We start from the raw sequence: 12,676 nt of genomic DNA on the forward strand, positions 1-12,676 counted from the left end.
TACTGGTATTCTAGTCTTAACCTTTTTTAAAAAAGGTTAGATTATCCATAGTGTTTGTAAATCAGAAAAGGTATTTGAATAGATTATATCTTGATACTTTGTAATCAAATGTATGCTACAGTGTATATATATAAAAGGTAATTTATGTGTCTAAATATACTTGTAGCTAAATCCACCAGTTTGTTTAACCTAAAAATTGCTCTTCAGACACAGAATAGTGTAGTTTTTCTACTTTCAAAGGGCTGTGATTGAAAGATGGTGGCAGAACCGCATTGGGGGCTGGTAAAAGGCCGTCTGTGAAATAGGCAGGATCTGATTTCTGTGGAAGACAGTTTTCCTTGGCCTTCATGGTCCTTTTTGGCTTACTACTGTATTTTACTTCTGATTTTGTTTTGCCATCTTAATAGGCTGTCTATGCAGGAATCCATTCGTTAGAGCTGTTGGTGGAATAAAATAATCAGAATAAGGAGAGCAAGCAGTCTCTGCATGTAGGAGCTTTGATAACTTCCAAAATCTGCCACAATGTAAAATTTAGTAAATTACAGCAGCATAGAATAATACTGAATTTTTCATCTTATGATAGTTTTAAAGTTGGGAATTGTATTGATGGGTTTTATCACTCTTCATTAAATGGGTTACAGAATCTTGCATAGATTCCTACCCGATTTCCAAGTTGGAGGTAGAAATAGATATAATCCTGAGTCTGAGATCCTAGATGACAGAATTTATCACATCTCTCAATGCTCCCTTTTTTCAGAGATGTTTCAGAGATGGTTTACCTTCACAAGGGAAAGAAGGATAAGTCTTGCTGTTGCTTTGGATTTAAATGCATTCTGTGTCATTTGCTAGATGAATACTGCTCAGAGATGTGCATCTGGATTTTGCGGTGATTGTGGACTGTGTAATTTCAGCTGTTTGAGAGATTAGGTGTCTAATCCCAACTAGATTTTCTATATAATCGGTGGAAGGGGATAGGATTAGAAAAAGTCCAGAGAACAATTCATCCTATTCTAAGAGAGGACGAATTATCCTACTTGCCATGCTGAAAAGGATAAAATTTTATAAGAATCTAAAATTGTTTTTCAGGTAAAATGCAATGATTGTTTGTTGTTACTTTTGGAGAAGTGGCTTCTGTTATGTGAATCTCTAGTTCTGTCACTGTTCACAATTATAATCCCAGCAGAAACATAGACTAATTCAATATAAATACTTTTAATTACATGTAGAAGGAAGTGTAAATATTACTGAAATATCCTTTATTATGAGTAGGCTGCATTTATAAAACAGCTTTTGGCAAATATATTGTAATGTTTCTTAGTAACTTTAACTAAGTTAAAATCCCAGTTTATTCTTAAAATTTTAGATTATCAAGACATGAATTAACTGGTAATGGATTAGACCTTTGCTTTATAAGGGAAGATTTCTATTAACATGCAGACCCGAATTCTGTTGTTCTCTCCTTTTTCAGAACTTGAGATATTAATTTTGCAAACCCACTGTTCTCTGTGGATGTAAATCACATTTAGCTGGAAATTATGCCATGTAATCAAGCATTTAGGTTGAGATTAAGCCACCATTTTTGGCTTGTACCTCAGGATGCACGCAAAACAGGAAATAATTGTGTGGCTCTTTTAACATTTTTTTTATAAGCTATCAGAAATAGAATAAACAAAACAGGGTAAGAACCTAGAGTACCAAATGTCACTAATTTTAGGTGCAGCATATATGTACAGCAGAATCTTTCTTTGGCAGGGGAAGGGGGAGATTTAATGAACAGCTTTTAATGAAATCTCCATATCCTGAATTGCTCTTGAAGTCTATAATCTTTTCTGGTTGATATGATCAAATGTGTTTCTTATAGTCTTATCACACTGCAATCATAGTAGCTATACCTGTAGCTATCAGTTCATAAAAGGTCTATATTTGTCTGGTAAGGAAAAATTGTTACCTCTTAACTGCAATTACTAAATGTACCGTGAAACTCAATGAATGAATGTTGTCCAAAGGTGGTATTTCCAGTTTTGATTTAAAAGCTCGTTGCAGTATGTCTCGTTTCAGTGTCCTGTTAAAAGGAGGATTGTTTCGGGGGGTTTTGGTTAGGGTTTTGTTTGTTTGCTTTGTTTCAAAAAAAAATAGTAGTAACTGGAATTTAAGTTAATATTCTAATATTTAGCGTTCTGGTCTGATTTTTGTTTAGAGTGAGCTGATACATGTAGCAATTAATTCCAAATTATTAATTTGCTAAGTTTTAAAACAAACAAACAAATAACACAACAAAACCCCAAAGAATGTAGCAGTAGTATATTGTAGAAGACATAGAGGCTGCCTGTATGTCTAAGTGAACTTTTCAACTATAACCTAATTGGGCTACCTTCAAGGTCAGTGTTTAAAAAATAAAATAAAAAATACTGATAGTTTAAAAAACAAACAAACAAACAAAAAACCAAAAATACCCAAAAAGCACTGTTGCATACGTCGGTATTTGATATGAAGTCTAATTTTCCATGTGTTTGCCAGTAACAAAGTTATGAACCTGTTACTTGGCTTTTTTCTGAAATCTGATACATCTGCTTCTAAGCTTTGACAGGACAGAATAAAGTCGATTATGTGCCTGTGAATGTTTGAGAAGCTTTCACTTGATCAAGTTTATTTCAATACAGTGATGGGTGTGTTCAGACTTTTGTCTCATACTGAGGAAAAAACCAGCCATTTATGGACCTTCAATACTCCGAGTTACTGAAAATATTTTTGGAAGCGGTTATAGCATCTATACAACAATTGTGCTGCTGTTTTAAGTCACTAAGCTACTAGAAAATTGTTAGCTGTAAAACAGACTAAATTCTTAATGCTTATCTTCCATTTCATGATGAATGTTAGTTAATTTACTGCTTTGACTTCTTACTTCTCTCTTTTTCTGGGAGATAATCTAGCTAGTTTTTATATGCACTTAGCACTGTACCGTAAAAGGTTTTAAAACTGTCACCACCATTCCTTTAGGGGAGACATACTTTTGTCACCAAAGCTACATGCTGCTCTTGCATACCTCTGGAAATGTGTGCCAGTGAATGACGATTAAGAACAGATTCTTTTTTATGTTACAGTAAAATAGGTTTTTCTACCTTTTTTTAGACCCAGAATTTTAAGCTAGTACTCATAAAAGAATCCTTAAAATCTATAAAAGTTTATTTGAAAATCTTTTACAAATATTATATTTTCTGATTTATATTCCTAATTATGGAAGAATGTATTCAAAGCTTTTAATAATCTTATTTATCTTAAATCTTAAATAAAATCTATACGTTTTATCCTGTTAATAAACATCACTGCTTTTAAAAATAAATTTTAATCATTTAAGGAGAAAATTCTATAGCTCTTACTTAAGCAAATCTACCCAGACCTCAATTTTTCAGGTATCTAAGCATGTAACTGCCTCAAATATGTGCTTATTGCCTTGTAGCATGAAAACCTGAGTCAAAGCTGTGATGTTCTGATTTTAATTTTGCTTAAGATTTAGGGTCTCATTCCGCATTCTTAAACGCGGACAGTTTTTGGTACTTATGCTGTCATAAACAAATCTTGTAAGCGTGGCCTCTCTACAGTTATTGGCAGCTTGTAGTCTAGATTCTGTGGTATCAGAGCTAATTTTGTGTCCATAAAAGTCAGGAATGGCAGACACAAATTTGTTATTTTGTGGCACATCATTCCAATTCCTCCTTCCATACACAGTTATCCTTGGTTTGCAGTTTTCCGCTGTAGTACAAAACATAATGTTCACAATAACAGTAGGCACCATGTCTGACCTAGTGAGGATACACAGCAGCTGTCCTGTAGACTGTTGTTCTATTCAAGTTTTGCATGTTTGTTGAAATACCAGCAAAGACTTTTTTCCCTCCAACTGAAATAATTTCAGGGTTAATATATATTAAGTCTCAAATGTGCAAGTGTGTTGATATTTAATGTTATAAAATGGTAAGTGCACTATTTTGGGATCAATTCAGGCTTCAGTATTTTCCACTTACGTTATTTTGAGTGTGAAAACAGTATTTGAGACTGCAGCACCTGACGGCTGAAATATTTTACAAAAGTCTACAAGTAGTACATGTGACACATATAATTAGAGTGCCAGACCAAAACTGAAATGTGAAATTTCTCACTGTGACTTTAAACTTGTAGCTTTCTAGAGCAAAAAAAAAACAACCCTGTGCCTTAATCCAGTAAATTAATACACCCTGACTGTAGCCTGTGGACTTCCGTAGCCTTATATTTGATTTTTGAAGTTGACCAAAAATATTTGTGTGGATCATACTGAAACTTGATTTGGAGAAAATACTTCTAAAAAAAAATTATTTTGACCCCTTTTTACTACACTTACAGAAATGAAATTTTATAACTACAGTATATTTGTGGTTTGGGATGACACCAACCGAAGTCAGAAAGCTTTAGCAGACCTTAATTTCTCAAATCTTTCTATTATGACAAAAAGAAAAATAAGGAAGGAAAACTAGTCTCAGATATCTGTGTCAACTTTGAAGTCTGTGTGTCAAACTATTTTTAAAAATTTTGTTCTTTACTTCAAAATAAAAATTTTCTATAATTGTAGTTTAAGCAAAATATTATGTGTAAGCCATTGTGTATCAATATGTACACCAGTGTGAGATGAAAACTAGAAGGTGGTTTCTTGGGGCGGGTGGAGTGGGGTTGATCTGTTGTTTTAAAGCTCCAGCAGTTTGAATAACAAATTTCACTTTTTAGGGAAAATATTCATATATAAAACCCTGAAAAGTTGGGGGTGGGGGATTTTATACATTCTGTTCTTCTCAATTCATTAAAGAAAACCAGAAATAGTCAGGATCTTAAAATCTTTTTTTTTAATATAGTAAAAGGTTTTCTTATGTATATTTTTAATATGAAGAACTCGGGAAAAGCCACCACTGGCTTTTCTTATGTGTCTCTCTAGGATTCTTTGTATGTTTTGAACACAACCTCCAAAATTCTGCCTTTTTTTAATTCCCCAGTATTAGTACTACATAACACTGGATCTTGAATAAAGATGCCATATCTCAAAGCTTATCATTAGACTGTGGATGTTTAGAGATGCACACGAAATGATGGCATGTCAGCTGATCGCTGTAATTGTTTGAAGCAATATAAATCAAAGTTATTAACCTTTTATTGAGAACTAACTTGTACCTGGCTGCCACAAAGGTGCTGATATTGTGGCTTAACGGAAAACACACAACTTTTGTGTTGTCCCTGTGACTTCCTGTGTTAGTTTAGGACTTTTAAAACCCTCGTTCCAGTCACCTAACTTTCTAGTCTTTCTTTTGTGATTATGTTCTTTCAGTAATCCTAGCCATTGTTGATTTCCTAGCTACAGGAATATGCTAGTATTGAAGTCATTGAGAGGGCAGAACTACTTTTAAGACCTTTATATATGATGATTAGCCTAGAAAAATTGTGTATGCCTACTAACTTGATTGCTTACCTTTTAATTGTTTTTTTTCAAGCACGAAGACAGAATAATGTTGTTCAAATTACCTATTTTGGGTAATTGGTGCTGGTGGGGGTACTGTTGGTTGATTGTTTGCTTTTGTTAAGAGGACTTAAAACTTTGAAGAACATGTATGTCATCTTTGGAAAAATCTATTGCTTCACAAGCAACCTGTCTTACATGTTTTTAATTCTTCCTCTGTTTTGAGTTCTTATATAGCTAGTGTAAACCTGGTGTTTTAGGTGGAGCTAACTCTTAATAGTTACAGGTTTATGGAGATGTTGACAGGGTCTTATTTTGAATAATGCTGTAATAAATTATTGTGCTCATTAAAATGTTTATAACTGAATTCTCAGATACAGTTCACGCAATGTGTGATAAGCTTTGGTAAAGTCTTGTGAGATGCTGAGAAAACCTTGGAGAATAGTTATCTTCAGCTAATGCTGAAATTGCTGAAAGCTGAAATCTCAGAATCTTTAAAAACTGTGCTTTTAGATACTGGTACTTCTTTGTTGAAATTGAGGGTAACTTGTATGGGAGCTATGCTGGGATGTCTGTATTTTGTTTGACGGTTTCCCTGTCTGCAGTGTATACTTCACATTTTTTTACTTGTCTCTTTTTTAACCTAAGTGTGCATGACCTAGACTACATTGTATAGCATATGCTCTGCTAAATAAGCACTTCTGTATATTTTTGTATGATGTTCTAACATGTTTGCATTAGTACAAATGGTTGTGATTCACAAAAAGTGCCACTTACAATTCATACTCTGTACAGTGTTGTGAATGTTACCCGCAATTCTGTTGTACAAACATGCTAATAAGTGTCATGATGAACATTTGCCTTTAGTCTTTGCTCAGGTACTCATGTGAAACAGTTTGGTGCTTTTCTTTTCAACTTGTAATACTTGGGATTCTAAGCAGAAATTAACAAAAGCATTGTGATTAGAGCAGTACTTTACGTAACACACTTTTTTCACATCTTGACTACAATACAATAAAAATCATACCTGATGAAGCTTGTCTCAATATCTTATCTCATGCACTTTAGGCTGTTATACCTGCCTTGTCATCATGAATGGGAAATGCAATAAAATGGAAAATGTTTGGTGAATAATATATTTATATAGAGCATTGTATGTATAAAACTTGTTCTATGGCTAAACTAATTAGTTTTAAATTTGCCTTTTGTTCTAGAACAAGTTTTTTACCTTTTTGAAGTAACCTGCATGAAAATGAACAAGCAAAGCTATGAGCTTTTTCAGCTTCAGTGCAATTTAATTCAAATATACATGAATATTACTGTGCCATAGGGGCTATATAATTAGTATAGCCACTTTCAAAAGATTCAAGTTACTGAAGATGTGTGTCTATATACATAATTTGTCAAGAAAAACCTAGTGCTTAAATTTGGCTGCATTGAAAAGGCAGCACGCTAACATCTGGCTTGGAAAGTATTTGTTAAACTAGTTACTGTTCTCAAAGGAGTATGCAATTTTGTCTAATCAGTGTAACTATACTAATAATATTTTCATTTAGAATCATCGAATGGTTTAGGTTGGAAGGGACCTTGAAGATCATAGAGTTCTGATCCCCCTGCCATGGGCAGGGACACCTCCCACTCGACCAGGTTGCTTAAAGCCCCATCCAATCTGGCCTTGAATACCTCCAGGGATGGGGCATCCACAACTTCCCTGGGCAATTTGTTCCAGTGCCTTACCAGCCTCAGAGTGATTTTTATTTTTTTTTTTTTTTCCTAATATCTATTCTAAATCTCCCCTCTTCCGGTTTAAAGCCATCACCCCTCATCCTATCACTATGTGCCCTGATAAAGAGTCCCTCTCCAGCTTTCTTGTAGGTGCTCTTCAGATACTGGAAAGCTGCTGGGGCACCTACGAGAGAGATGGAAAGCTGAATGTGTTCCACTTATACTTGTCTTTCACTGAAGGAAAGAGCTATAATGAAATTCTTTAAAAAAAAAAAAAAAAAAAAAAAAAAAAGGAAAAAAAAGAAAAAAAACCCCAAACAAACAAAAAAACCTCACCAACAAAAACCAACCAAAAACCTTTCAGCAAAAACGGCTATCAAAAATCCCACATTAAAATGAGCATTAAGTCTAAACAGACTTAGCTCAATTTCTCAGACCCTTGTAGCTCAGAAAGCAACAATACAAGTTTGTGGGATTTTTTTTTAAGACAGCTCACAGAAAATCCATGCTAATTCAATCTCTTGCTTATCTGCATACTTCATCAGTCAACCAAACTACCTAAATTCTGTTAGGGGGGGTTACATAATAGTCCTACAGTAATAAAGCTTGTTTCAGATTTACAGATTACTTTGGTATATTTTACTAGCTGAATATACTGCATAGCCCCCAGGCTTTTCTTTCTCACTAAATCAAATGAATAAAAGAATTGAAGGGAGAGGAAAAAAAAAAAAAAATGGAAGAAAACTGCCTGTTGTTTTGGCTATTTTTTTTTCCTCTAGAGGAACCTGTTCCTACTTCTGGTTGATTTAGAAGGTAAATTTTCCACAAAATAAAACTGGAAATAAGTAACTAGATCAAAAATAAACAAAGACAGTTCCTTCACATTGGGGCCTGCTCTTTGACAAGATCTTCTCTTGCTACTGTTGTTCTGGTTCTTGATGAGTCTACTGTCTGGAAGTTGTCTATTACGAGAGGTAATCGATGGGGTTTGATGGATTTTTTTTTTTTTTTTTTTAATTCCAAATCTAAAAAAATACATGAGCTGGATAAGTTTACTTTGATTTGTATTTGTTACTGCAGTAGTGAAAATAACACTGCTAGGATTTTGTTAACTGTTACTAAAGGTGTTTGGATATCCACAGCTTAGTCTGCTTAGAAGGGTGGTGCTAGGTTTTTGTTTTGCTTTCAAAATTTAAACCAAAGAAAGATGTAAAGCTTCTAGTCAGAAACAAACATCTATAATGTGGAGTAAGATGATGGCCGAAAATCTCTAACATGTCTATTTAATGATATATTTTATGTGATACTAACTAAAGAACTGTCTAAATAGTGGAGAGAAGAGTATAATGAAATTATAAGCAAAAAATTCAAGCAGCTTTGAGATGAAGGATGCTATAAAATAAGGCAAAGGTAAATTAGCATAGTCCTGCTTGCAGTCATTGTCTTAGTTCCTACTGTGACAGGAGGATATTGACTGCCGATAAAATCAGGGTAGGAAAGCAACACTTTCATTAAAATGATACGATTTTGGATCTTGAAACAGATGTTACTTTCCTCTCTCCAGCATCAGGAAAATGATCCATATCTCATTTTGCTGGAAAACCATTCAACCAGCCTGTTAGTCACCTTTTTAGAGACATGGCTAATTACTTTTAATTAAAAGTAATATTTTGATACAGCTCTGTTATCTCTGCTGGGAATTGTTTTAAACTTATTATATGCTTACCACCAATCTTCTGCAATATGAGGAATTTGCACTGCACTGTTCGATAGCAACAGGTCTTAAGAGTATTAAGGATGAAATTCTCAAGGGTCTTTATGTCATAGATGGAAATGGAATCATTACTGTATTTTTGAACTCCTGCTAACGTCATTGACACCCACCTACAGTCCACTAGAAATATAAGTGCAGAGATCAGTTTGTTCACAGATTACAAGGAGACTAACCAAGAAGGGGCAAGCCAGAGCCAAAATCACTGGTAAGCTTTATTTTAAAGAACATGAAAGGGAGGTGGTGTTTTTTCTTGAATCAAGTTGTGAAATGGGTCTCTTGTATATTATACCAGACTGTATTATTGCACTTACTAATACATGTAATACATTTTCATTTCACGCAGTTTTAAAACTTGAGCTATCTGGGTCTCAAGATGTATTTTTGTGTGCTCCATGGAGAATGCAAATATCTGATGCTGTAACTAATCAGCCAATGAAAATAGCTGTATGTAATAACAAATGTAAATACTTTGTGTTAAATGTCATACTACTCCTTTTTGAAAAGAGAATCCAGTGTCTAGAAATAGCTTTGGTATGGGAAACACTTCTTTAGAATAATTTGTTCTTCCTAATACATGATCATAAAACCAAAAAAGTCGATAGCACACATGTAATCTGCAGTAGGCAGGTTTTCCTTGCCATGGATAATTTATTTTCAGCACTCCACTGGATTGTCATGCTTGCTCTATTTGTTACTGGTGACAGCTCTGTAGGACTTAAGGAGTCTGGTTCGTTGTCCTTCTTACAGATAGTGTGTTCACCTCTTCAACATGTGGAAAGTGGTGCTCCTGGGTCTATATACAGTATTGGCTGTGAGGGGATTGGCAAAGGGTGCTCCTTTCCAACCAGAAGAAAAGTGGAAACCTCTAGATAACCCTAGAAACAGAGACCTGGTAAGGAAATACTGCAAGAAAGATAGCCGAAGTTTTATGTGGGTTTTGTGTTTTCCATCATGAGAATTTTTATCTTCTAAATTTAAAGGTAAGAGGGGCCCATTAAATGTAGTGTTAGTAACTGCACTTTGTATAGTCAATAACTGGAACTGGATGAGTGTTCTTCAGTCAAGATGTACCCCTTAACTGAAGAGATTCTCGGTGTGCCGTAGTGCACAAAACTTCCTCGTATCTCTATCCAGTAGCTTTAGTTTTAAAAATGTATTTTGATTATACAATCACTGGTTTTCTGAAACAGAAGAGGAATGATTATTATGTTTCTCTCAAATGTGTACTCTATTGATTTGCATGTTGTCTCGTCTTCTGGAAGTCCAAATAAGTTTGCATCTGACATATTGTCATGAATAGTGACTAAAGATTTGAAAGTTAATTACAGCTAAGAAAATGTTATTAAGGGAACATTTACAAGATCTTATAAGGAATTTTTTAAAGGAAAAAAAAAAAAAGGCAGTTTCCCACAATTTTTTCCTCGCTGTTTTTAAGAAGCATTAATTTCTCCTTTGAAGTGATCTAAGGGGCCTGTTGAAATCAATTGCCCCCTGTTGCTAACTCTTAGAGGAACGTGTAACAGAACTGCACTGTTTGCCCTTGGCAAGTGTTTTGCTGTGCTTCTTTTATAAGGGGTACAGTTTGAATCCTCTGTGGTTCAGTGGGGAGCACAGATGATCAGTAAAAAGTTGGTGGCCTTTGGACACCACGTCATGTGTACAAGCCATGGACAGAGTGGACATGTCTGAATTGTATTGCCTGTATTGTACCAGTTTATGATCAAAATTGTTCCACATAGGAACAAATATTACATCTACTTTGTGTCACTAGAAATAATTAATGTCTGTTGGGCATGCTCTGTTTTCACATATGAAATATGTTCAGTTTTTCAGAACGCTCCAGGCTTATTTTTCGGGCAGGGGTCTTGATCTCAGAAAGTTTCCAGCTACTTTCACTATGAACAATGAAGGACCAAGGCCTGTTATGTTCTACTCGGATCCTATTGCTTCTGCATTTGCAGATTATGAAGAAAGGAGAAATTCTTTTCCAAATTATTTCAAAGGCTGAAGGATGTTGCTGACCGAGGTAAAAGAGGTTGCCTTTTCCTCTAATGTTCTTATATGTAACCAAGTGAAAGACTTGGATTCAAGTGATTCTCATTTCTGTCTGAAGTATAAAACCAACTTCTTTTTCAGAGGAAATTAAAAGTATAGCACCTTAACTCTTGCCTAAAGTTGGTTTAAAATTGTTGAGGCAGACATTTATGAGGTATTTATTACTTTGGTAAAATAACACACCATGCTTGTGCAGACCTATATAGACCTTGCTTCCCCCCCACACCCTCCCTTCCTTTTTTCACGTGGAGAAGCATTTGGAAAATGTACAGAAAATAGCAAATGCAGGTTTTATTTAAGTAATTTATATCAGCAAAATTATAAATTGAGACTAATGATTTCCTATGATACATGCATATTAAGAAAGTTTATTTAGACATAAGATACTACACTAACAAATCATACTTTATCTTCTACGTCTTTATCCATTCATGTTGTTTTCCTTATTTTTACTACTAAAATTGAAGGTTGAATAATATGATTGCAAACTTATTCACATCTCTCTAAATATAAAATAAAATTGAAATGGGTCAAGCTTGCATTATGAATGAATCCAGCCTCAATTTATAGCAGGCACTTCTCAGCTATTTTATCTATGCATAGCCATACTCTGTAAACAAATTTGTACCTCATTTTGAGAGTCAGTGAATACTGGCAGTTCTGAGGAATGCTAAATAATTGTTTTCTCCCATTTTACAAATAGGTGAAGATTTCAATAAGATTTGAATCTTGGCATTTTAATGATTTACCCAGTATCTTAAAGATTCATTTGTAATCAATATTCAGCTTAGGATTTTTAGCTCTGTCCTGCTCTCTGCCTGCTTAAGTACATCTCCTTCTGTAATCAAAAGCACAGCTCCACTGTTCTTATTATCACAAATAGTAACGAAGACTACACACATATTTTAATACTAAGTTCTCTTTTTGCTGAGTTTGTGTGTCAGGGAAAAAAATGCACCTCACTGACTATTGTGCCTGACAAATGCATTAAAAGGAATGCCATAGCTCTACTGTAAGTTACAGCAATGGTGAGAAAATGACTGGTGGAAGTAATTTTTCCTACATAATTCAGAATGATCACAGTAGTTCTCTTCAGTGTTCACAACTGTTTTCTGAAAGCAGAGGTCTGCTGGGGTGTTTCAGCCAGTGTTACCTGGTCCTGGTTTGGATCATACCCTGATTGCATATAAATATTTCTGTATTTGTATCTCATCCTTTCTTTTTATTTTTTCTTTTTCAGACATTAACTTTTGAACTTCATGCGAAGTGGTAACCTTCACAGCAAAATATTACTGCTTTGACTTTTTAACTGTTACCTGACAATTTAAAATTTTCCTCACTGTCACAGTTTTTACCTATGGAATCTGATGCCATGCTGTAATTAGCACACTTGCTCTCTGTTGACAAATGTGTCATGCTTGGCCGTTACAATTTACCTAGCAGAGTCGTGTGTGTTTAAACGTGAATAAATGACGAGTGCAACAGAGTGCCTTTGTTGGAAATTAGTAAATAAACGTTACCTTTCACTTTACTGGAACCAGACGTCATAAACTGTTTTGCAGTGATTTCCACCCCCCCGATACTTTTTTAGCAGAAGTCTTCCAGTTTCTTGGGAGGCTGGAGGGAAAGGGGCACTACCTGCCCCAGGG

The sequence above is a fragment of the Vanellus vanellus genome (assembly GCF_965231255.1).
Source record: "Vanellus vanellus genome assembly, chromosome: 5".
Lineage (NCBI taxonomy): Eukaryota > Metazoa > Chordata > Aves > Charadriiformes > Charadriidae > Vanellus > Vanellus vanellus.